The 23,390-nt window shown below is 49.4% G+C and overlaps 1 protein-coding gene across 2 annotated transcripts in view; it reads right to left on the bottom strand.

The window, feature by feature from the left end:
- GPSM1 (G protein signaling modulator 1) overlaps positions 1-23,390 on the bottom strand; it is a 113,595-nt gene that overhangs the window by 12,980 nt on the left and 77,225 nt on the right. The window lies entirely within an intron of this gene.

Genomic DNA, 23,390 nt, shown 5'->3' with positions numbered 1-23,390 from the left:
TGGGTGTCTGAGTCACCTCCGCTCGCTCGCAAAGCATTTGCAGAGATGCTGCCCACCCACAACGCCTACGGGGGCGCTTAGCACTTCTGACAATCAAGTTTGGAAGCTTACAGCGGGGAGGGGGGGGAGGTCTGCAACTTCTGCCTCCTCAGCAGCGGTTCATGAGGGAGTGATGCTCTCGTGAAATCCCTTTCTCCCAAGGCCACTTAGCCCTAAAACTGCCCATGACCCTTTACCATCACTGGGGAGTTATGCTTGGAATGATTATACCAGGATCGGGCCCATTGTGCTGGGAGTTGTACAAACACTGAGAAATAATCCCTGCCCCGGAGAGCTTAAATCCACCGGTTTTGCCACTGTTCTTGTGGTGTAAAAGCCATACTTTGAGAGCCACTGAACTCACCGACAACACCCAGCTCAGGATTCCTGTCTACGCCTCCTCGGCTCTGACCCCGAGCCGCACTTCTGTCCACACACAGATCAGTTTCTCTTGGTTCCGCAAGCATCCAGGCCCCAGGTCTTAAGATCCTGCTAGGAGAGAGGGTTGGAGCCTGCGTCCTGCTGAGATTTGGTCCAAGCCCTGTCATTTTGCAGTGTGGACGTGCTAGTACGTCTGTGAGAGCTGGGTCCAGCAATTGGCAGCCCAGGTTAACAATGCAGTGTAGACACTCAAAGCAGGAGCTTGGAAATACCGAGTCGACAAGCCCAGGTCCTGCAGACCCAGGTTTACAATGCAGCGTAGACATATCCTAGACCTAGAGGGCCCCAGGCTGCCCGGCTCCAAGGGCGAAAGGGTGCTGGGGAGGCTAAGTGTGATTCGGTATCTTGGAAAATCACTGCTGTGGCAGGGCCACCGTAGGGGGGAATTCAGCAAAGCACTTCAGCAAATGCTGAGAGTGGATTGTAAGCACTGGCTTAAGGGCTTTGCCGAATCAGGGCCTTTCGGAGGAGATTTTCAAAAGCATCCAAGAGTCTCGTTGGCTTTCAACAGCGCTTGTGCTCCTCCATCCCTTTGAAAACTCCACCCTAAGCTGGCCCTGCACAGCTCCCAGTACGGTGATTTTCCCAGGCACCGAATCACACTTCAGCCGAAAACTACCTCTGCTTCATCTCACAACAAAAGCAGATTCCCGCGGCTGCAGTGGACTCCCCAGGGACTGGGATTCTGTCTTCCCCCACCCACCCCACTGTGTCTCTGCAAAGGGCAGCTTCCTTCAACACACTCATGGGGCCGCATTCTGAACGTGGTGTGGAAGCGTTAACATGCGCACAAGCACTGCCGTGTGGTTTTATACAGCACCTCTCCTTTGGCTGGTCTCCCAGAGCGCTTCACAAAGCCACACGTGAGACAGTGGCGTTCAGTGGCTAGGCAAAAGGAATGACCATCTGTGTGCTCAGCAATTGCTCCCAGTTACCACCTCCCCATTTCTTGGTGCCTTCATCTCCAAGATGTTCCTTCAGCTTCCTGGAGCTGCTGGTGTGGCAGTACTGCGCACGCAGCTGCCACCCCGCCTCTGTCTGTTCACTGCCAGAGCTCGTCGGTGCTCCACCGCTCAGCAGCACAGCCCGTAGCCCTGATCGCGGACACGGCCGGCCCTCCAGAGCCCAGCATGAACTCCAGCAGGCCAGGGCCAGGAATTAAAATAGGCCTTAAACAGGGAGCCCTTTGGGGCAGGGACTAGGTCTCCCTACTTGTGCTGGAAGCACCTCGCACGTCGAGGGAGCGATCACCTCACCACAGTGGTACGTGCAGGAGAGGACAAAAAGCAGGGGTGGAGAAATAGGCCTTAAACAGGAAGGGACTAGGTCTCCCTACTTGTGCTGGAAGCACCTCGCACGTCGAGGGAGCGATTGTAACACCTATAATAAATCACCACAGTGGTACGTGCAGGAGAGGACAAAAAGCAGGGGTGGAGAAAGAAAACAAAGAGACCGAGGGAGAAGGAACAAACAGGAAAAAGATAAATCATGGAAGGCGAGTGGAAGGAGGAAAGTCACATTCTGACTCACTGACCCAACCATGTTCTTCTAAGCGTGGTTGGATGCTAGGGGTAACACCACACGGGGCTGGGTGTCAGGACTCCTGGGTTCTCTTCCCCGCTCTCTTCCCCGCTCTGTGACTCAATGTAGGTAAGTCACGTAACATCCCCATGTCTGAGTTTCCCCCTCTGTAGGAATAATGCATCCCTACTTCCCAGTGATTTGAGGATTGAGTACTTTGTGTTTGTGAAAATACTCTGAGATCCTCAGATGCTAGAGAAAAGCTGCTAATTATTATCATTATTATACTAGTGTAGCACATGGCATCTGGACACCTCTTATTCGATAGTGTCATAAATGCAGAAAGAATGGTGACCAGCATTTTCTATTGATCACACTACCATAGGGGCTTCAGAACGAGAACATCTGTCAGTAACTCCTAAGATTTCAGTCTTCTTTGGAAGTTTATTATTAGAGCTGGTCAAAAATTCTTCATGAAAAGGTTTTTTTTTCCCCCCAAATAAAAAATGGCTTCTCAGCCCAAACAAAAATGTTTGTTTTGCTCCCTTGGTTGAGATTTCTAACCAAAAAGCCCCAACCTGAATTTTTGTTCAGTTTTTGCAAACCAAGAAAATGTTTCAAGTTCTAGTTGAAAAACCTGCCCCCAAATTGGAAAGCTTTTCAGACTAAATTTTTGAGCAGGTAGTGATTTAAAAATATATATATATGTATCCCACAAAAATCAACGGGCGTTTTTTTTGTCCAGCTCTTTGTGTTATACGTTTAACTTCACACTGCAAAGAGCCATGACACTTTTCTGTTGGCAAATGCGTCCTCCTCATGGGCACATGCACATCACCTGCCAGCTATAAATACCCTAACCAAATGGTTCTGGCAGCAGTGGCTTCTCCCACAAAGCTTCCTGCTGCCCCCACAGCATTTTATAGTTAGTTCTTTTAACACCGTAAGTTTCAAACAGGAAACAGGAGCCAGCCAGAGTGGCTGGAGTGGGATATAGTTCAGGGAGGAAGGCTTATTGTTGATCCCCACCCTAAGAGAAAAATCCTCCCACTTTAATGTCATTTTACAAGCATGAGATGCGATCGTGTGACTTTCTGACGTGCTGCTGGCTTGAGGAGCAGAGATTTTAAGTTCAGAAAGGTCCATTAGGATCAGCAGGTCTGATCTCCTCCCTAAACGCAGGCCGTGGGATTTCACGCAGTGATTTCAGCATCTGTCCAATGACTTGAGGCCATAACGGGTGCCCTCAAAGCCTCTGTGCCATCAAAGTGATACAGGAATTGTCATTGCAGATCAGAGCAGTGGGCGAACCCTAATCCAGTGTCCTTTCTCCGACAGTCATCAGCGCTGGATGCTTCAGAAGCGAGTAAAAGAAACCCTAGTGGAGAATTAAGGACTAGGAAGCGAACAGTGGCAGTTTCTTCCAACCCCCTGTCAGTCAGTGGCTGGTTTATGCCATGCAGAACAAAGGCTAATTAATATGTGTTTATCCCATCCAATGTAACTACAATTGTGCTCATTATCCATGTAAATAGCTAGTCTTCATTCCTCTGATCACACCAATGACATCCCCTTGTTGCATCAGTCCCATGAAGGGGCCTCAGAGAACTGGGGCACTGAACTGCTTTTTATTCCCACCCCACCCAAAAGAAGTCTGTTTCGTCATAAAACTTACCCCCAGCCGGCAGAAACTCCCTAAACTCTAAGGACTTTTCTCTTCCACTAAAATGTCCCTATTTTGGATGAAAGGTCGTTGTTTCTAAATACACAACGTGGAACGTCACCAAATGGAAATTAAAACAGCCGCAAAGTTTGGAACCGTAAATCAAGTTCAAAACTGCCAAATTTAAGGCCTGTTTTTTGGTGATCTTCCGTCTTCTAGAGCACCTGCCATCACAAGATTTTAAAGGGCAAAGTCCTGCCCTCACGGGAGTAAGCATTAAAACTCCCATGGACTTCAGTGGCGTAAGATCAGACACAAGGTGCCGGGACTCTAACACCTGAGCAGGTCAGTGTCACTAGACTTCTTTCCTATGTAGGTTCTCACGCTGGCCCCCAGCTGTGCCTCCCACCCATTGAAAAGAGACTTCATCATCTCATGCTCTTCCTTCTTATTTTAGCAAGGGGGGAACTTTGTCCAAGTCACCCGGTGAGTCAGTAACCGAGTCTGGGACAGGACTCAGGGACTCCTGGATTCTGGAGTCTCCAGTATTAATTTCTATAGCACAGAAGGGTCTGGGGAGTAACTTCCCCATTCCGGACAGGGGCGAACACCTGAGGAATATTTGTCCCAAGTCACACAAACCCATATTTCATTACTTTGCCCATCTTGCCCTCTGTATACCAGACACACTACAGCTACTTATTAATCCTGTCTGAAGGGGCAGCTACCAGGAGTGAGGAGTTGCCAATGCATGAAGCCGCTGGGTGGATCTATTGTATCAATCCAGTCAGCCATCTACTGAGTACCACCAGCCACTGCTTTCTCCGGCTCTTGTCTTCTCAAACACCTGCCAATTAAGGGCTCAGTCCTGCAAAGGAAAGTACCTTGCGAGGTGGCGGGCACCGTCCGCTCCCACTAACTTTATTCGGAGTTGGAAGAAGTCCATACCTGGCAGAGCCGGGGCGACTGGCAACCAGAGTCAGAGACACATTCTGGCTGCTCTGCATGGAACTAACTTTTCCATCTAACTCGTTTGGGAAAACTGCTGCTAGATCAAAAGCACACACAAAGCAAGACGGTACGAATGGAGCTGAGGCGCTGAAGTGAACCTTGCAGAGGAAAAGCCGGGGGTCGGGGGAACCCTGGGGTCAAACATTTCAGTCTGTTTGACAGGAGGAGGGAGCAGTCCTGAGAGTTCATTCTAACTCTGGATTCACAGCTCCTGGTGACGAAGTTTCAGAGCCAACTCTCCCCGTGCCAATGACACTGCCATTTTAACACATTCAACCGGTACAGTCTCTGCTGAGTGGAGCATTTGAATGATCCTTCTGGATCGCGACCACTCACCCTCTGAAATGACCTCTTGTGTCCTAGCCATTCACTCAGGGACACACACACACACAGCCCTCGCCGCCGGCTCGCTAAATAAATACATCATGAGTGAGACCGCAGCCATCACAATCCCCGTGCTGCCTTTTACAAGACGTTCCCAAGGCACCTGGGCTTCTTTCTTGAGGGATAAACGAAAGCAACGAGCAATTTCCTTACAATTGAGTTCCAACTGAAGGGGCTATTGCAAACTTTAAAGCAGCTGATTTCTGAAACATAAATAGACAAAACCCCAGCCTTCCTACCCCCCCAAAATACAAACAGAGCAAACTCCCTCTAATCTAGCCTTCCACTCCAGGGGACAAGAAGGAATCCACATAAAAACACAGAGTGCTACTTACTGATGCCAGCGACAAATTCCCTCTAAAGCTTCTGCTTTCACATCTTGAAGAGCGTGAACAATCTCGCCTCGCCTAGGACGTGCTGGTGGAGGGGAGCTGCTGCTTTGGTGCTCTTTAGCTACTGCTAGCAGCCACCCCGGGCTCTCACAAGCTCTCTCCCCTTGCAGGCTGCTGGAGCTGAGATTTATGCGGAGCGCTCAGCCATGTGAGAAATGTAGACAGCGCCAGCGCCCCGCTCGGAGCTGAGATTGGGTTTAAAGTGACAGTCTCGTTTTCAGAGCCCTGTCCTCAGGTGACTGTGGTCTGCCTCACAGGGAGAGGGATGGGTGGACTCAGTTAAATAGGTTGGCTTCTTTCCCACAGCTGATGCCACGATCCTAATGTAAGTGGATGAGGTTCTCTAGAGCCTGGAGAATATTTAGCTCTTCCTCCTCCTCTTCCTCCTCCTCCTCACCCACCCACCGCACACATTTTAGCTTATAAATAGACTGATACCAATTTTGCCAGAGTACAGCTACAAACACACACTCAAATACACACACATCCACACTACGGCAATAAGTACGTTGTGTACAGAGAGGCACATTGTGACAGGTAAGAGTTTTAAACACACAGAATTAATTAGAGGGTTGTTTGCTGCTCCTTCTAGTTGTTTTTCATATAACATTTCTGTTTGTAATTTTTCCCTCCCTTGCAAAAGTCAGAGGCATGACAGTTTGTGACCTCCTATGAACAGATCTTAATTCAAATGCACTGACACTAAGTAGATGGGAATTCAGTCCCAAACTGCAACGCGGTTTAAACAACAACGCTGATCAGATGGAAATATTATCAGAACCAAAGAACCATTATCTCCCATTTTACAGATGGGTAAAATGAGACATCAAGAGATGTAGCAACTTGTGCATGTTATGCAGCCGGGAAACCGCATAGATGGGAGCAGAACCCAGTTGGTTTGACTTCCTGGCTAGCAGCCTCTCCACTGGAGCACACTGCCTCCCTAGATTGGCCCCTTTTCTCGTGGGCAAAACTATCGGCTTGTGGCTTTTGTGAAGCCAGGTGTCCTCCTGAATAGCCTCTCCAGGCTTGCTCCTGAGTGCCCCGTTTGTTCCCACTGATAGCAGCTGTGGGCGCTCGGTACCTCTCAGAGTAAGGGTCTGAATAAGCAGACATGGAAGTTTCCTGTTCTTCAAGCAGGGAGAGTTTATTCAGTTAAGGAGACATCTTTGCAGGGAATCACACACTATTTTTAAAAGGGGAGACAGTGTGGTTGGCGCAGGGGGTCAGGACTCCTGGGTTCTATCTCTGGCTCTGCCATTAAGCTGCTTTGACATCATCAGCCAGTCACTCCTTACGTCTCACTTTCCCCAGTGGGGAGGATGATAATAATTACCCTGCCTAATTGGTGTTTGCAAAGTGATGCGAGGCCTGAGAGAGGAAAGTGCCATGGAACTGCAAAGGGTTATTACTAAAAATACCTCCCCGCAGCAGCAGCTTTGGGTGCCTCCTTGTTTTAATGCTAACGACATTATCTGGCAGGATGGGGCAGCAGGGCCGTGGCTGGCTGTGGGGCGAGTGCTGAATTTGGAATGTAAATCTGCTCACACCCAAAGATGATCGGACAAGAACCGGGAGAGGAGAAAAAAGAATGATGTCACTCAGCGGTGGAGGGTGGCTTCTCAGTGTGACTGGGTCATGCATGTTCAAGGGCAAGGGACAGCTCTGAACTGACGAATGAAAAAAAAAATCACTCATTAACGAGTGTCAGCCCTGACGTGTGTCCTTCCAGAAAGCCCCCCCACAGCCTCTGTATGGATGAAAGCCAGCCCTGACGTGTGTCCTTCCATGCAGCTTGTCTGTACAGATGAGAACCAGACCCGATGCGCACCCTTCCACGCAGCCCACCCCGTATGGACCAGAGCCTGCCTCAAGGCACGCCCCCTCCATGTACAGCCCAGAGCCAGTCCTGATGTGCACCTTCCATTCAGCCATCTCTGGTCAGCTTGAGCTCCTCTTCAGCGCAGCCGTAGCACTCCACGGCTTGTCCAGAGAAATCCAGGGAGCGGGACGTGAAGAGAAAAATCAGAATTCTTCAGGGGGAAAAGCCAATCTCTTAAAGTCTAGTGCGCACTTCATAACAGCGCTGGGGCATCCTGCTCTAAGATCAGCCCTCCCTCCCTGAGACGAGGTGCCCTGACTGTCAGGCGGATAAATGTGTGAACTCCCGACCGTGCTGGGAAAAGAGTAACTCTCTAAACGAGCCCTGACACACCACTACTGTCTCTTCGACTCCACAGCTGTCACTCCGAGCAGGGCTTTCCCTGCAACCCATCCACAGAGAGAAATTCACCTTCTTGGAACGACTTGCTCCAATTATTTCCTTTTCTGACTGTGCCAGTAATGAATCAGAAAACTAGAGAAGCTGCTTAGGCGAACAAGCCAGGGCTCTCTCAGTAGAATAGTATGGGTGGCCCAGCTCAGCACAGCTGAGTGATGGAGGAGGTATGTCTGCAGAAATGCTTTCCCTTTCTGGAACGCTGGCTTGACAGGGACAGGTTTTTCTTCCTCAGCCCCTACCTCCCTCCTGGCAGAAGCAGCAACAGCGGGGCACTGGAGATGCCTGTCAGCACTTGATGCCAGGACTGACCTTCCGGACACATAAGCCGAGTGCCAACTCCAAGATACTTTCAGTGCAAGGGACATGTCTCCCACACTAAGTTTCTTGCTCACCTGCCCCTAAAACTCAAAGCAGCAGCTGCTACCTGGCAATGCGTGTCATCAAATACAAGGCAAAACACCCCCTCCCGCCTGCCCGTCGCTGATGTGGTCCCATGGATGCTGGCGCCAGAGCAGGAATTCGGAATTGACGTCGGACCCGTCTGCTTCTTGTAAATTGGAGATAAAACCCACCCGGAAAGATGATAAAAAAACAGCCAACAAGGAGAAAATGTCACATGGACTTGAACTGGGGTTTTTTTATGATCCATCAGCTCTAAAACGAAAACTAAACTAAACCTAAAACTAAAACAGCGCAATGCAAACCCTGCAGCTGTTACACAGGCAGTATCACTACGCTAAGGAAGGAGACCGGGAAACCACTGAGCCCTCTGCCGAGGGGTGAGCAGGGCAGAGAAGCGGGGAGCGCTGTGCTGCCTGTCACGGTTTGCAATCAGGGTGCTCGGGACCAAACAGAAAGGGCCTGATTCTCCATGGCCCTGTACCTGGTAGAGCCGTTTACACCAGTGCAGAGAGCGTGTAAAGTGCCACTGAATCCAGATTGGGGACATTCTGCTCCCACTTGGCACCCGTGCAAATGGCCACACAAAGCGTGGGACCAGAGCCAGGCGTAAAGCTCCAGCCCTGCCCGCAGAGCTTGCAATCCCACTTGAAACATGTTGTAGCAATTGGGTCTAGAGCAAATGGGGCGAAGGAGGACAAGGATCGCAGCGGTAAGACAACGACAGGGCGAGGCTCGGGGGCATGCATGGCGTAGCAGGGCAGCTTCCTGGGCCAGATCCTCAGCTGGAGTAAATCAGATCCCTTGACTTGAATGAGGTGGCTGAGCTTGCCCCCAGTTCAGACTGTCTGAGGATCTGGCCCATGGTTGTTCGTGTTGACGCCAGGCACTGAGGAAGGAGCGGGGCAAAAGGAGAGCTTTGAATGAAGACGGGTAGCACTGGGCTAGAGCACAGCTGGGAGCACATCCCATGCTAGTGGGCTGGGGAAAGGCACAGGACGGCTGTGAAGACAGAGAAGGTGCCCGTGGTGAAATGGAGCGCACGGAGGAAGATGCAATAAGGAGCCCGGTTGGAAGCACAGGCAGAGGCAAGTCACATAGGGGTTGAACTTGACGTGGTGGAGAAGGGGAAGCCAGCCTTTGGCAGGGCAATGCGGTTGGCTTTCCAGGTGAGGGAGATTGTTTTAGCACCTGTGTTTTGGATAGAAGGGAGGGGTGGACAACGTGCATGTCAGAAAGGCTAGAAGCTAAGGACTCAAGGTCACCTGCACCATAGCTGGGAAATACCAGTTATCAGAATTAGAGCTGTGCATGTGTGAGTGTGTGTGTGTGGTGTGTACACACACACGCACACACAGAGATGCACACACATTTTTTCCCCCGGGGGATTAAATTATTTTCTTACTTGGCTTGTTTCCAAAGACTTTTTTCCCCTTAGATAACTCACCCACGCGTACACAGCTGCTAAAACCTGCGTCTGTTGGATTCCAAACAACCAAATTTTATTATTTCAAACAAACATCAAACCCCACCCTTCCACTTCCCCTAAATCAATTAGCTGATACCCTGTTCACTCGCCTGGATCAGGCCACATAGATTTACACACATTAAATAAAAATAATTTGATTTGCTAACGGATCACATTCTGATTTTTGCATAAGAGAGCGAATGCGTGGGTATGCGTGTGGGTGGGTGAGTGCTTGGCTTAGGTGTTGGTGACACCTCAGATACTTAAAGCTATTGCCAACACATTCACACGTAGCTACTTTGTGCAACAGTCTCATTAATTCTGACTCTATACTTTCTTTTTTAACACACTGTAATCTAGCCTGAAATTACAAGTCGAGTAGCCGAGGTCTGTAACGTAGAGCCCAATACATTTCTGGTGCATGACTATCTCAGCCTTCTTGTTGAGAGGACGCTAGCCCAGTTATTAAACAGGAACAGTAATGTTTTGCAATTAATAAAGCACCTTTCATCCGTGGATTTCAAAGCACCGTGCAAGGCAGGTTAAGTGTCACCATCACCATTTTACAAACTGAGCCTCCACCGAGTTTAAGTGACTTGCCCAAAGTGACTCAATGAATTAATAGCAAGGCCAAGCTTATCACACAAGTATTGAGCGCCCACTTGTCTACTCTATCCGCTAGCCCACCCAACCTCCTCAGTTAAAGATTTGCTTGGAAGCAGAGATTTCGTTCACTGTTAGACAGGAGACAGGATAATGAGCCAGGTGCGGGTAAGCAGTGCACCATGGACTGTGTCATCAGAGGAGGTGCTCCTCCGAATCGAAGAGAGGAAATTCACCAATACACCTCACACAGCAGATGAAGCTTTTCATATACTGTGCATCTGAAATCGGAACCGGCTGAATATTTGCTTTGAAAACCTCTGCGAAGAAGCCTGCTTGTGTCTCCTGTTTCCCAAAACGGTGCTGTTTAGCTGTGTTTTGGTTTTATTAGCAAACATGCTCGTTCGCACAGGCATTATTTTAAAACGTGTAGTGAGAAGATACAGTGCACGTAACTTAAATCTGCAAATCCATCTGCCAGCATCTATAGCAACAGTGGTACGGAGCAGGTGAAGGTAGAATACATACACATATACACCCACCCACACAAGCATTAACAACACCACATATCTTCCATTTACATAAACACCTTTCATCCCAGAGGACGCCAAAGCCCTTCATTATTGTTATTATTTCTTTGCAATCCAGTAATGCCTAAAGGCCTCTGCCAAGATCAGGGCCCTGTTGTGCTAGGGGCTGTACAAACACACACGAAATGAAAATCCTCAGCCCACTGAAGTCAACAGGAGTTTTGCCATTGGTTTCAAGGAGACTAGGATTTCCCTGTGGCCTAGCGTCTTGCAAGGGCTTGTGCTCAGCCCAGGTAGCCCCTCCTGCGGCTCGCACCACCACCGCTACCCCGCAGTTTTTAGCATGCTAGCGTGCTCAGCGCCAGCGTGGGTAACGTCTTCTTGAGCTGCCCATTCCACCTGCAGCCCCTGGCGTCCCACCTCTAGAGAGTCGCTACCTTGCCTTCAATCCCTGGCGCACCACCAGCTGCTGGGTTATTTCTGAAGCGCTGACGTGAGGTTTTCACAGACGGTTTTTTCCAGACACGGCCCCGTCTGCCGGCGAGAGCAGCGCTCCTAGGACAGCGCATGGAGAGCGCCCTGTGCTGCGGGGCTGCCCCGCCAGAGCGTCAGCCCCCGTTACGGGGGCAGGGTCAGCACTGGGCAGGAGCTGGGCTGTCAGCGCCAGGGGCTGAGCTGCCGTCCGTGCGGAAGGGAAGGGCCTCGGGCTGAGAAAATCCCATTATTTAGGCTTTGTATTAGATTCACTGGAGTTAATTGCCTTTGGGAGATGCAGCAATAGCCCTGCTGGTACGAAAACACAGATTCAGGCGGGAGTGAACCATGAGTAGAGACCAGCCCCTATTGCCTGCTCTACCCAGAGGGGCTCCCTGGATTTCATGCTGAGTCTAACCTCAGGGTTTGCCCCGTCAGGTCCCTGCCTGCCGTCAGACCCAGCTCAGATGAAGCACTGGCAAGCAGCTACTGGAACAGGACAAGGGGAGGGTGTCACTCTTTTTTCCAGCAGTGAGTTTGTCTGTCTGTCTACTCAGCAAACCCCACTAGCTTCCTATATGGTAACAGACATTCGCACGAACACAGGGGCTCACGTGCCATTTCCTCAAGGCTGTTTCTTTACAGCCGCAACAAACAGTCTGAGGATCCTTCTTGCCTCATGCGTCCTTTAATTATTCATGCATGTACCCGCCTAGGGCCAACTCCTCACCGCTTCCGCCCCAAGCCCTCTCTGGAAGCGATGCTTTCCTGTCCACGCCCTGAAGCATGGCCACGACCGATGGGTGCCTCCCAACCGCGCTGCCACAAACCGGCTCCAGACAACTAGACCAAAACATGCTGCTGGTCCCAAAGTGGCGTGAAATCCAGAGGGACGGAAGGTGCTAGGTAACAGACCCGGTCCACCTACAAAGGAATGGGTCAGATGGTGACGCTCCTGAAACTGTTGTGCTCTCAGCCATAGTTCACATGCCGCCTTGGATAGTGACAATCCAGGGACAAATTCATGCCTGGTGGCATTCCCCGATGTCAGTGCATTTACACCAGGGATGAATCCAGCACTGGCTTTTGACAGAGGGAATGCTAGTCAAGACACCCGAGGCTCTCTGTTACTCTGTGAAACATCCCATAGGAGCTTGAACTTCCCCTGGAGAAGCAGTGGGATCTCAGCATTGGGGCTCACCCATCAGACTCTCCCCGTGGCATCTGTGAGCCCTACAGTGCAGTCCTGAAGACAGGATAGAGTCTTGGTGCAGGATTAGAACCCACCACCCTCGGCACCAAGGGTGAGCATTCCACCAGCTGGGCGGCATCGGTCCGATGGCTCTCACAGGGAGGTGTTTGCAAGAGGAATGGGTCACACAGACTTGAAGGAGTGCAGCGGTACGTGTGCCTTGTTTGGAAAGTGCACAAGGCCAACACAGTCTGCGGCAGGGTCCGAATCTACTACACAAAATCTGATGCTTTTCCTTCCTGGCTAATAACTGCAGCTAAGCCCGTTGACTGCACAAAGCTGCTGTATCTCTGACAGCACACGAGCTGGGGCCCAGAAATAATCCCCTTCTGCTTGAGAATTATAACCCAGAGCCTTCAAAAGACATTTGTTCTCATCACTGTGTCAAGGGGTCGCTGAGGAGGCCTCTTTTCCACTGGAATGGACAGAAATGAAGGAACAGTCTCTGCCCGGCAGCTCTTAATCAAGGATTTACCCTTCATGAGCCTCAAGGAGAGCCTCAAAACACCATTTTCTGTGTCATTACTGCCTGGCAATTGGTAACTGACTCTGCCTGTGCTTTACCAGCATGGTAAGCAGGCACGCGGGGAACAAAGACAGCAAGCCGTGCAAGTGCCAAGCCATATGAAACCAAAGAGCTTTGCTGTCTCATTCATCGCTTGCATGGTGTGTCCTGCATCTGTTTGTCAGGGAAGAAGGACTGTCTCCTGGATAAAGCACAGAGCTGGGAGTCAGGAGAACCGGGTTCTAACTGAGCCGTAGCTACGCTCAGAAGAAAGATCTGGGCATTATGATGTGATGCCCACGGTGGTCAAAATAGAAGGGTGCCCCAGGAATGGGGCTGAAAATATCCACATACCATCACGTAAACCAATGGCACACCCACGGTTGGAATATCATGTTCAGTTCTAGGCACCCAGTGTCTGTAAAAAGATTTAGAAATGGTTCGGGGGTAGGTTTGGAAATGGTTTCAGCCATGAAGAGAGAATGAAAAGCTTGGGGATGTGGTAGAGGCTGGGCATACAGAATAACAAACGGTGTAAAGAAACTAAATCAGGCAATGCTGTATGGTCTCTCTCAGAATAGAAGAACAAGGTGACATGCAATAAAACTGAAAGACAGTAACACTAAAACCAAGAGAAAGAAATCAACACATAATCAACTTGTGGAACTCACCGTCACAAGATATTGACATCAAGGCATTAGTAGGGTTCAGAAAAGGATTAGATTATATGGATACCGAGAAAATCCACAGCTGCATTAGATGGGAGAAAACAAGAGATATGAACCCTCATGCTTCAGGACAAAACTAAACACTCCATAATTGTCCACTCTGGAATATCTCGCATATTCCTTTGAAACATCTGTTCTGGTCAATGTCAGAGACAGGCTAGTGGACTAAATGGACCACTGGGCTGATAACAGATTGCTATAGATATGCTCTTTAATTTAATAGACATATTAGCATGGAAACAGTTCACTATTTTTAAGCACTCTCTCTATTATATATAATAATCTAATATAAAGATATATTTACTGGTGTAATTAATTTCTGGAAAGTATTATGCAGAATGGACAGAAAGGCAATAATTAAATCAAATCATTAGAAAGGCATTTAGCGCATCTTCAATGACTTCAGTCCAATTTCTCCCACCCCCAGCCCGGATATACTTTGGGACTGATTTGCAAAAGTGGACATAGTGACAAAATGCACGTGCAGCTGTCGTGCCCATAAAACTCACATTGACGTGAGCAAAAGGCGTTTGTGCAAGCAAAAAAATTATGATCCAGATCTCCACCTGATGTAAACTACTGTTGCTCCATTGACTTCAATGGAGTTATGCTGATTTACATGAGACGAGGATCTGGCCTATAATTTTTTTTAAAAGTCTCCTGGCCTGTACAATTTATTAAATAAAAAAGTCTGGAAGATTTTCCAAGAGAGTGCACTGCATGCCCCCTGGCAGGACAGAGACATTAGACACAAGTGAGGAGTTCCAGATTTCAAGACAAGTCAAACATTTGCAGTTTTATTGCTCTGGGATTGGTGTTAGTTCACCCTTCTTTTTTGTTATTGTTCTCTTTAAAGTGACAGGTTATGAGAACCGGCGAATATAACATCTCTTTTATTGTCTTGCCTCACTTGAGTGTCAACACCTGCCCGAGAGCTTGCTGGAGAGTTGACCGCATGAGGAGAATCACAGACCTTGGTGATGGCTGCAAAATGCCGGTAACTGAACGCCTTGCTGGAATGGGTCAGGGAAAAATAAATGCCAATGAATTCAGATAGTTTTGTCAATTGACAGAAAATGGCTTACCACAAATACAGGTGGAGAAAGATCAATGCCTGACCCACTGCAGGAGCCAGAGCTGACACACAGACAATAACGTCCCTTCTTTTAAAATTTTTCACGGTATTTCCTTCTCCCAAAGCACAAGCTGACGCGCTCATTTAGGAGCTGAACTTGGTTTGGGTTGGAAAGAGGAGCAGGAGATGAATGATGGGGCAGAGCGGGAGGTGGATGTCCCAGTGATTGTCTACAAGCCAGGGAGATATGGATTTCAATTTCACCTCTGAAATATCCATCGGGCAATGTCTCAATGCATCGGACTGACTGCGGAGTCTGCAGCAGATAAGAAGCTATAGTAGCCGGCGCAGCAGCACTGACTTTGTTTCCAAATTCAGGTTTGCTTTTGTTTTGGCATTGTGGTGTCAGTGTGAACGCGGCCCGCGGGGACCCACGCCAGCACAGCGCCAGTTGCTCACGCCCAGTGCTAGCGTCTGGCCTACGGTCAAGCCCAACGCCGGACAGGCTTAGCAGCAATGAAGCAATTAAAGGCCCAATGGCCATCGTGGTGCTCAGAGTCTCTCGCACACACACGTACCCAAAGCAAATCCTACACGTGCGGTGAGGGGAATGGGGCTTTTTGCTGAGGGAATTTCATTGCCTGGCCCCCGCTAACATGCATGGAAGCCACACAGCTCTGCTGCCATGTGCTGTTCTGCTCGTTTATTCCCAGGAATCTATACGTGAGCTGACAGAACTGAGGAGAGCCTCTCTCCTTGGGAGGCTACTTTCTGCTCCCCCAGAACGACATCCTTCCAAGCGGAGATTCACTGATGAACTGAACGTTCCAGCCTCTCTCCTCCTCTCCCCCAAGAGTGAGCGATTCCAGGAGAGATACTGCACGTGTGAAAGCTCTGGGCTGCTATGCTCCCGAGCCTGGCTCGGCTCCCGTTCAGCTATTTGTGCTGCATGTCTACAGCTCGCGAGTGGCGATACCTAGCCTGCTCCCTGCCTCGTGCAGCGTTTATGCATTTAGCTCGCTTGGCTTGGGGAAAAAAATAACCAAAAAATGCCCCTCGTGCACACAAGAGAACACATGCGGGGCCTGGAAGATGCTCTGACCTTTTCCTTGTGGCCGGTAGGGAAGAGATTGCTACAAGCAAGGAATGAACTGCAGAAAGCTGAGTCTCTGAAGAGACTCTAGAAACCTCTCCAGGGCTGGCTCTCTGGTGAGACTTCCAGTGCTTGCAGCTTCTGGGTAGCAAATGCCTTGGGGACAGTTTCTCTGGTGGTAATGAGGCTCTTTTGCTTCTTGCTGGGACCCGGCAGCACAGAGGCCTCTGCAGAAGGAAACAATAAGGAGAAACACTTCAAGAGCCCGGTGAAAGTTCAGGTATTTCAAACTGCTGCAGAGTCCCAGGTGGCAGGCATGGTCTTGGTCTGTTAGAATTTAGCAAACCCATCACCTCTCATCTCTCCATGATTCTAACTTGTCTTTTCTTCTTCTCTTCCTCCTCCTCTTTCTTAGGGCTTGTCTGCACAGGAAAGTTTTCCCAGTTACATTAGCAGAATTACAGCAGTATAGTTAATGGATGTCGCTGTATGGATATAATTCCCCTTGTGGACACTCATGGCAGAATAAGTGTGCTCACATGGGAAGTTATGCCAGTCTAGCTACGTCATTGAAATTCACACCTTAGCGTGCGCTGGTATAACTTCCCTGTGCAGACGAGATGGTACTTTCTTCTTCTCTGCCAACACCAGTGCTGAATTTGTGCCAGGACTTGCCAAGGCTGAGCCCCAGCACCTCTGTGCTTGGCACTTCATAGCCCCGGCACCTTTGAGCTTGCCATGTCAGTTATGAAAGTAAAAAAACTGCTTGAGCCCCGGCACCTCTTTCATGACAAATTAAGCACTGCCCAACCTCCAGGCTAGGGATCGGTCCTAGGAGAAGTGCTACTGGGGGAAAGACCTAAACCAAAAGATGGGTCTTGCATTTGATCTGGTGAATGCACCGCCTGTTCTCCAGTGATGAGCTCCACCGCCCGGGACCCCACTTTGAGAATGTTCTGTCCTTCACAGCTGAGGCTCTGAAACTTCTCCTGCAGCACCCTCTTTGTGCATCTTGGAGGACTGCCAATGGAGACGTGTTCTCTGGGACAGCCAGGTGCTAACCCCTGAAGAGCCGTATAGTTCAGGGCAGGGACACTGAGCTCAGTTGGGAAGTGAGCAGGAAGCCAGCAGAGTGCACGAGCATCAGTGCCCTGGTTGCTTAAGAAATGAGCTGCAGGGTGCGTTATGAGCTGCAACTTCTCTGCGGCATTTACATGCAAGCCCAGGCAGAGCCCGTTCCAGCGCTGTCATCTGGAGGGGCCCTCGCTCAGAGTGGCTAGCAGAAATTCTCTGCACTCACGGATCAGCTACCATGCAGAGGAGGGCCCTGTCTGATTTACAGCCATAGTGGAAGGTCTTTCCCACTGAGAACTTAGCCCAGGTAGCCACGGTCACTTCCACTCACCCGGACCATTGGCACAACGCCATTTCCTCGCTGGTGACGTCAGGATTTGACAGCCTTCTAATCCAACAGTACTCGTGGCCGACACATCAGCTCAGCGCGCTGTTTCTGTGATCATAAAACCACTTCCCAAAGTACTTGCCCACTCCAAATAAGACAAGTAAAAAAGCCCCCCCTCCTGCCCCCCTGCATCCTGCCTACAGGGGGAATCTGCAAGATTTTCCATTCTTTTTACAGATACAACTCACTACAATAATAAAAATAAGCCTAACAAAACCATTTGTCATGGGGAATGTTTAGAGATACGGCATGCATGAAAACTGTTTAGTGTCTAAACACATCACCGGCCTGTCTCTGCAAGTCTTCATTCCAGTCAAAACCAGGTTCCTCTTTCTTGTGCCTATAAATGGTCTTTGCCGAGAGAATCAAGAGGAGGGCAGTTCTGACGGGGAAGGGGGCTCTCCGGTCACCTCCCAGGTGGATACTGCATGCGAAAGAAGGGTTCGCGCACACAGGAACATTCCCAAGGAGCGGCTGCCCTTGGGCTGTGACGGATATGGCAGAATTTCCGCTGTTAACTCTGGGTTTGTTACGTGGCTGTTTTCATTCTCATCAGACGGGCACTTGGGCCCTGACACAGCACAGCACTTCAGCAGGCATGGCAGCGTGAGCACGTGAACCAACCCATTGACTTCGACAGAACTACTTACAGGCTTAAACTGAAGCCCAAACTTTATGAACTTTGTTGAATGAGGATATCAGCCGGCAAGTCGCCAGTCCATGCACTTATCTGTTTTGGTTGGGAATTAGAAGCCACCAGTTTGCACCTCAGTTCATTTGCCCAGTTAAAAATAAAAGGAAGGGTGGAACACCACCCGTGTGTGACAGTTTTGTCCAGTTTGTTCTCCTCTAAAATAACCGTGCATCCATTTGAAAAGTGACCTTCCAAACCAGCACCCTCCTTTCCTCAGAGCCTTTTTGCACATGACACGTCCCAGCCTGGCGGAGGGAACTGGTGAGCCAGATTGGTTAAAGTACGAATCAACCTGGACCTTGGCGCGAAACCTTGAACAAACCGAAACTTTTCTCCAGTTTACTAGCCTTTAGTCAGGGAGGGAAGGGTGGTCTTGTGGATAAGGCACTGGGTTATCACCCAGGAGAGGTGAATTCACGTCCCTTTCTGTAAAATGGGGATATTCCCCTCTCGCAGAAGCCTGGTGAGGCTCTGTCCATTACTGCTGTCTGGAGTGGCTCACAACTGAGAGTTCCTACCTCAGGGCAGACTGTCACAAAAACAGGGGAAACACCCCAAACCGGTGGTGTGCTCTACAATTCTATTTCACCAACCCAGTGACAAATGTGAACTCCTAGATCACTCCATGAATCTTTCCATGGAGTCACAGACAGTCCCCTTACACTCTCCAGTCTATCTCGCCACCCAGACAAACTGGACTCTGTGAGAAAAGGTCATTTAAACCCAAAATCACACTACATCAGGTTGTTCACAGTCCCAAGAGACCAGCCACTTACCCCAGATCAATTGGTACCCTAGATCCTACACCAAAGACAATGCTGGTAGCCAATTCTTTAGTAAACTAACTACAGATTTATGAGCTAAGAAAAGGAAATGAGAATTACTGAGGGGTTAAAGCTGATAAAATATATGTACAGGTGAATTAGTTTGTAATTCCAACTGGTGGCAGTGATGTAATAAATTGCCAGTTTCCGAAAAGTCTTTCAGGGTACCCAGATTGTCTCTGGGGATGTCCACTTTCATAGAATCATAGAATTGATCATAGGGTTGGAAGGGACCTCAGGAGGTAATCTAGGTCATCCAACCCCCTGCTCAAACCAGGACCAATCCCAACTAAATCTTCCCAGCCAGGGCTTTGTCAAGCTGGGCCTTAAAAACCTCTAAGGATGGAGATTCCATCACCTCCTTCGGTAACCCATTCCAGTGTTTCACCACCCTCCTAGAGAAAAAGTTTTTCCTAATATCCAACCTAGACCTCCCCCACTGCAACTTGAGACCATTGCTCCTAGTTCTTGTACTTTGTATCGGTTCACTTCCCTATAAGAGTCCAAACAGCCCAGACATGAAGGATCTTTCCTTGAATCCATATTTATAACTTCTTCTGATAAAAAATGAGCTGACAGTGTCTCTATCCACGTGGGTTTTTCCTTTGATGATGCTGATTGAAGAATGCCCCACCCACGCTCCCATAAAGCCAGCCGATGCACTGCAGCATCGGGCTTAGGCAGAAGGAAACTGAAAGAGAGACAAGAGGATGCCTAGTCTTTTTAGAGAAGTGACCAGGGTGAGAAGTTGCCCTGGATGATCTGAAATGGGGTGGCCATGACATACAGATACAATCTGGAGCGACGGATCCCTTTTCAGCTTGCGTGTGTCGGTGTGTACGTGTGCATGAAGAATTCTGCCCCCGAAGTGTCCCAACGGGGGTGCCTGGGTGCAGAGCACCGTAAGAAAATCTGGCATGGTGTGAGTGTGTGTCTTTCACACATATACCCTTCTACACACACATATGCACATTATTACATGGATTTATACATATTGATGGGTGTGTTGCGTTAACACACACACTGATTACTGATGAGAGCATCAGACTATCTGCAGTTATCTTCTATGGAGCCATCACCACAGGGACGGCTCCATCTTACAAAAAGACAAATAAAAATACTACATTTAGATTTTTGTGTCTGAAGAGAGGGGCAAACCCTAGAGAGGGGATACCACACCCTCTGCTGGAAAGCAGGGGAAGTCACCAGCACCCCACTGCAAATGAATATTGGAAACTCTGCCATTCTCTACACACTTCTATCCTTCATGGCAACCGCCTCCATTTCCAAGAAAGAAAAGGCAGATGTAAAAAAACAGGGGACAGAGCTCGGTGTAAAGAGAAGACCCGGCTAGAATAGGCACACCAGCCCACACTGACTTATTCCTGCATTTGTACCAGTGTATAACCCTTGGCATGGCTATTGCTTGAAAACAAATCCTTCTTGCTAGCTCTTAATTGGAAGTGGGTCATTAGCCACCGAAGAAGGAGCACCCCTTAAAATACAAGCCAGGTGGTCACCCTCAGCTTCAGCCCGGGCACTCCTGAGCATCTGATCCATTCTTGACTGGTCAAAAGGGCCATGTTTAGTGCTTGGAGGGAACAAAGTCAATCTTGTCCTTCTCTAAATTCTGCCGCCCTTTCCCACACACTGTGGCTTTGCGAAGCACTTAGGCTCCCATCACGCGGCGGCCCCAGCGTGCAGAACAGATCAGAAGAACCCTAGGCCTCTGCCCATATCACAGACAAACAGGCATAGAAGAAAAACTTCAGCCTGAACGTTCAGAGCTGGCTACGCAGCAACACGTCCCATTCTCTGCAAGGCCAGAGAAGATGCAGAAGGGGTTTTTGTCTTGGGAGTGCAGCTAGCACCAGCACTGGATTGCCAATAGCTAGGTGAAATCTTCACCACCACTGCCCAGGAGAGAAAACGCCGCTAGATGATCTCCAGCAGGGCGCTGGCTGATTTCCCTAATGATGCGGGGAACAGTAATTCCTTTGTCTGCTTGCACATTTCCATGGCAGAAACTTAGGAGCTTGCACATGTGTCAGCCTAGATGATCATCATAGTCCCTTCTAGCCAATGTGTGTAGAATTTAGGGCATGATCCTATAAACACGAAGGGCTTGTCTACACTTGGAAATGAACCAAAATAGCAATTCTGGACTAATTCGTTTGGTATAAATCCTGCAGTGGACACTCCTCTTTTGGAAGAACCATTTTGGTACCGTTAAAAATGCCGATGAGCCCTTTCTCCTGAGCAGAGCGCCCCCTGTCTGCAGGATTGGAAGGGCCTCAGGCTAGTGACCTTGTCTTTTTGGTCTGCAAAGTGTCAGGTTCCCCATGGCAAAATGGCAACAAATACAGCACAGGCAGGCGGGAGCGTGCATGCGTGTGTGAGAGGGTTGCTACTCCTGGCTGGCCAGTGAGTGTGTGCAGGTGGGTGCATTTGGGGAGGGGGAAACCGAAGTGGTCACAAGTCTTGGTTCAGATCTGGATCTCAACCTTCACGCAGCTCCCAAACTGCCAGCCCCATTTCCCTCCTCCCACCCTCACCTCCCAGGAGTCGCTCGCAGACAGGTGTGCCTTTCTACATCGAGACTTCCGCACGGTCATTGTCAGCCAGTGACGTTCGCTGGGGGCTTATCTACCACACGCTGCCTTTTCACTCGTCACAGCGCTCCCGGGGCATGCTGTTTGGCTGCCCGCTGGCTGGAGCTGGGCTTTTGTTTGGTTTCTGGCTGCATGTTTGTGTTAAAAATACAAGACTATTTCTGGCAGAAATGTTTTCTCTCTGTCTGTGTTCCTTCTGCAGCCCCATGCTGCCGCCTCCTCCTTGGCTCGCTGAGCTTTGTTTTCCTTGCTGGTGTCCAGTTTTGCACAGATAAACAGAGGGAAGCGCTCTTCCTAGTCAGCTCACATGGGATATCAGCTCAAAGAGTTTTCTTAAAGGGAACAAATCCTATGTAGGGTAGGGCAGTCTGTGGCTCCCAGTCCTGTGATCTGACCCGTAGACTGCAATCTAATGAACCCAAACACAACAGTAGAGAGAAATTTAAGCCCTAGAGGAGTTTTGAGTCTACATCTAAACTCTGCAGCTCAGATTCGTTTCTAGCACATACAAAAGGTTTTTGGTTTCCCATTATTGTTGTTAGTATTTTTCATGCTAATAAAATAGGTCCTTTGCTTGTTTCTTTTTTCTATGTTTGGATTTAAACACCCTCCCCCACCCCCAGTAGGATTTTGTAACCCAACCATTGCAGCGTTGTGCTAGTGCATGAGAACAGAGCACTCCGGTAGAGCCGGCACTGCTTAAACAGTGTCCAGTTGATTGTTTAAATCATAATGCTCACACGGTTTGCAGAACGGTCACCTCGGGAATCATAGGAACAGGATAAAAACAGAAGAATGGCCATCCTGGGTCAGACCAATGGTCCATCTAGCCGAGGATCCTGTCTTCCGACAGCGGCTGGTGCCAGACACTTCGGAAGGAATGAACAGAAAAGAGCAATTATCGAGTGATCCATCCCCTGGCGTCCAGCCCCAGCTGCTGGCAGCCAGAGACTTAGGGACTGATGGGCCTATCCTCCAGGAACTGATCTAGTTCTTGTTGGAATCAGAGCTCCTCATTCACAATCACTAAGTGAAAACGTTTCAAAGCCACCCTGCTCACAACGGAGAAACCTGCAGTTGCTTGCGGGGGGCGACTCCTGTCGGCAGCACTGAATACACACCCAATACAGCTGCAGAAAACCTCCTCAGCGTAACACACGAGCTGCACGTCAGAATGGAAACCAGAACCACCAGCACAATCAGAAAATAACTGTGTGTGAAACAGCTTGATTGTCCGGGATAACAATACTGATATAAAAAGACACCAACCGTTTCCCAGATGGGACCCTCGGCCATTCAGGGAACAACCGCGTAAGTCAGAGCAACTCCACTTCTGTCACCGGATGCCGTGACTGCCGGATGACATCATCACAGCCATTAATTCAACACAGCTGGGGCCAACTTGTTTAAACCCACAACAGGGCTCCTTTGCTGAGTGTGGGTATAAACACACTGGCTCGCCCGCAGAGAGACGGTGCCAGCCTCCACTCTTTTATTCTCACTAAAGAAGCACCCGATGACACTCAGCTACTTCCAAGGGTCTACCCAGAGCTCTGGGCCCCCGGAGAGCATCATGTGAGCCCAGGGGCGGGTGTCGAACAAAACCTGGGCCAAGCGTTTCCAAAAGTGACTCGTGATTTTGGATGCTCACCCGGGGACACCTAAAAAGGGTCTGAGTCTCAGAAATGCTGAGCACCTTCCCCCTTCTCCCGCCCCCGAGTAGCAGGCAACCTGAGGCGTGTCAAGTTCGATGCCTGAAAAGTAAGGCAGCCAAAATTGCTGGAAACTTTGGCCTCACATGCTAACACCCCCACACGCAGGAGAAGTTCAGATTCAAACTCACGTCCCCCCTGCAGTAAAATCAGCAAATGGAAAACCACCAATAGGCTCTTTCATATAATAATTAATAAAAAATAATCCATAGCTCTTACATAGCACT

Source organism: Emydura macquarii, unplaced genomic scaffold (assembly GCF_026122565.2).
Source record: "Emydura macquarii macquarii isolate MOO-44397 ecotype Brisbane River unplaced genomic scaffold, CSIRO-AGI_Emac_v2 contig_691, whole genome shotgun sequence".
Lineage (NCBI taxonomy): Eukaryota > Metazoa > Chordata > Testudines > Chelidae > Emydura > Emydura macquarii.
This window is presented reverse-complemented; position numbering and strand designations above follow the sequence as displayed.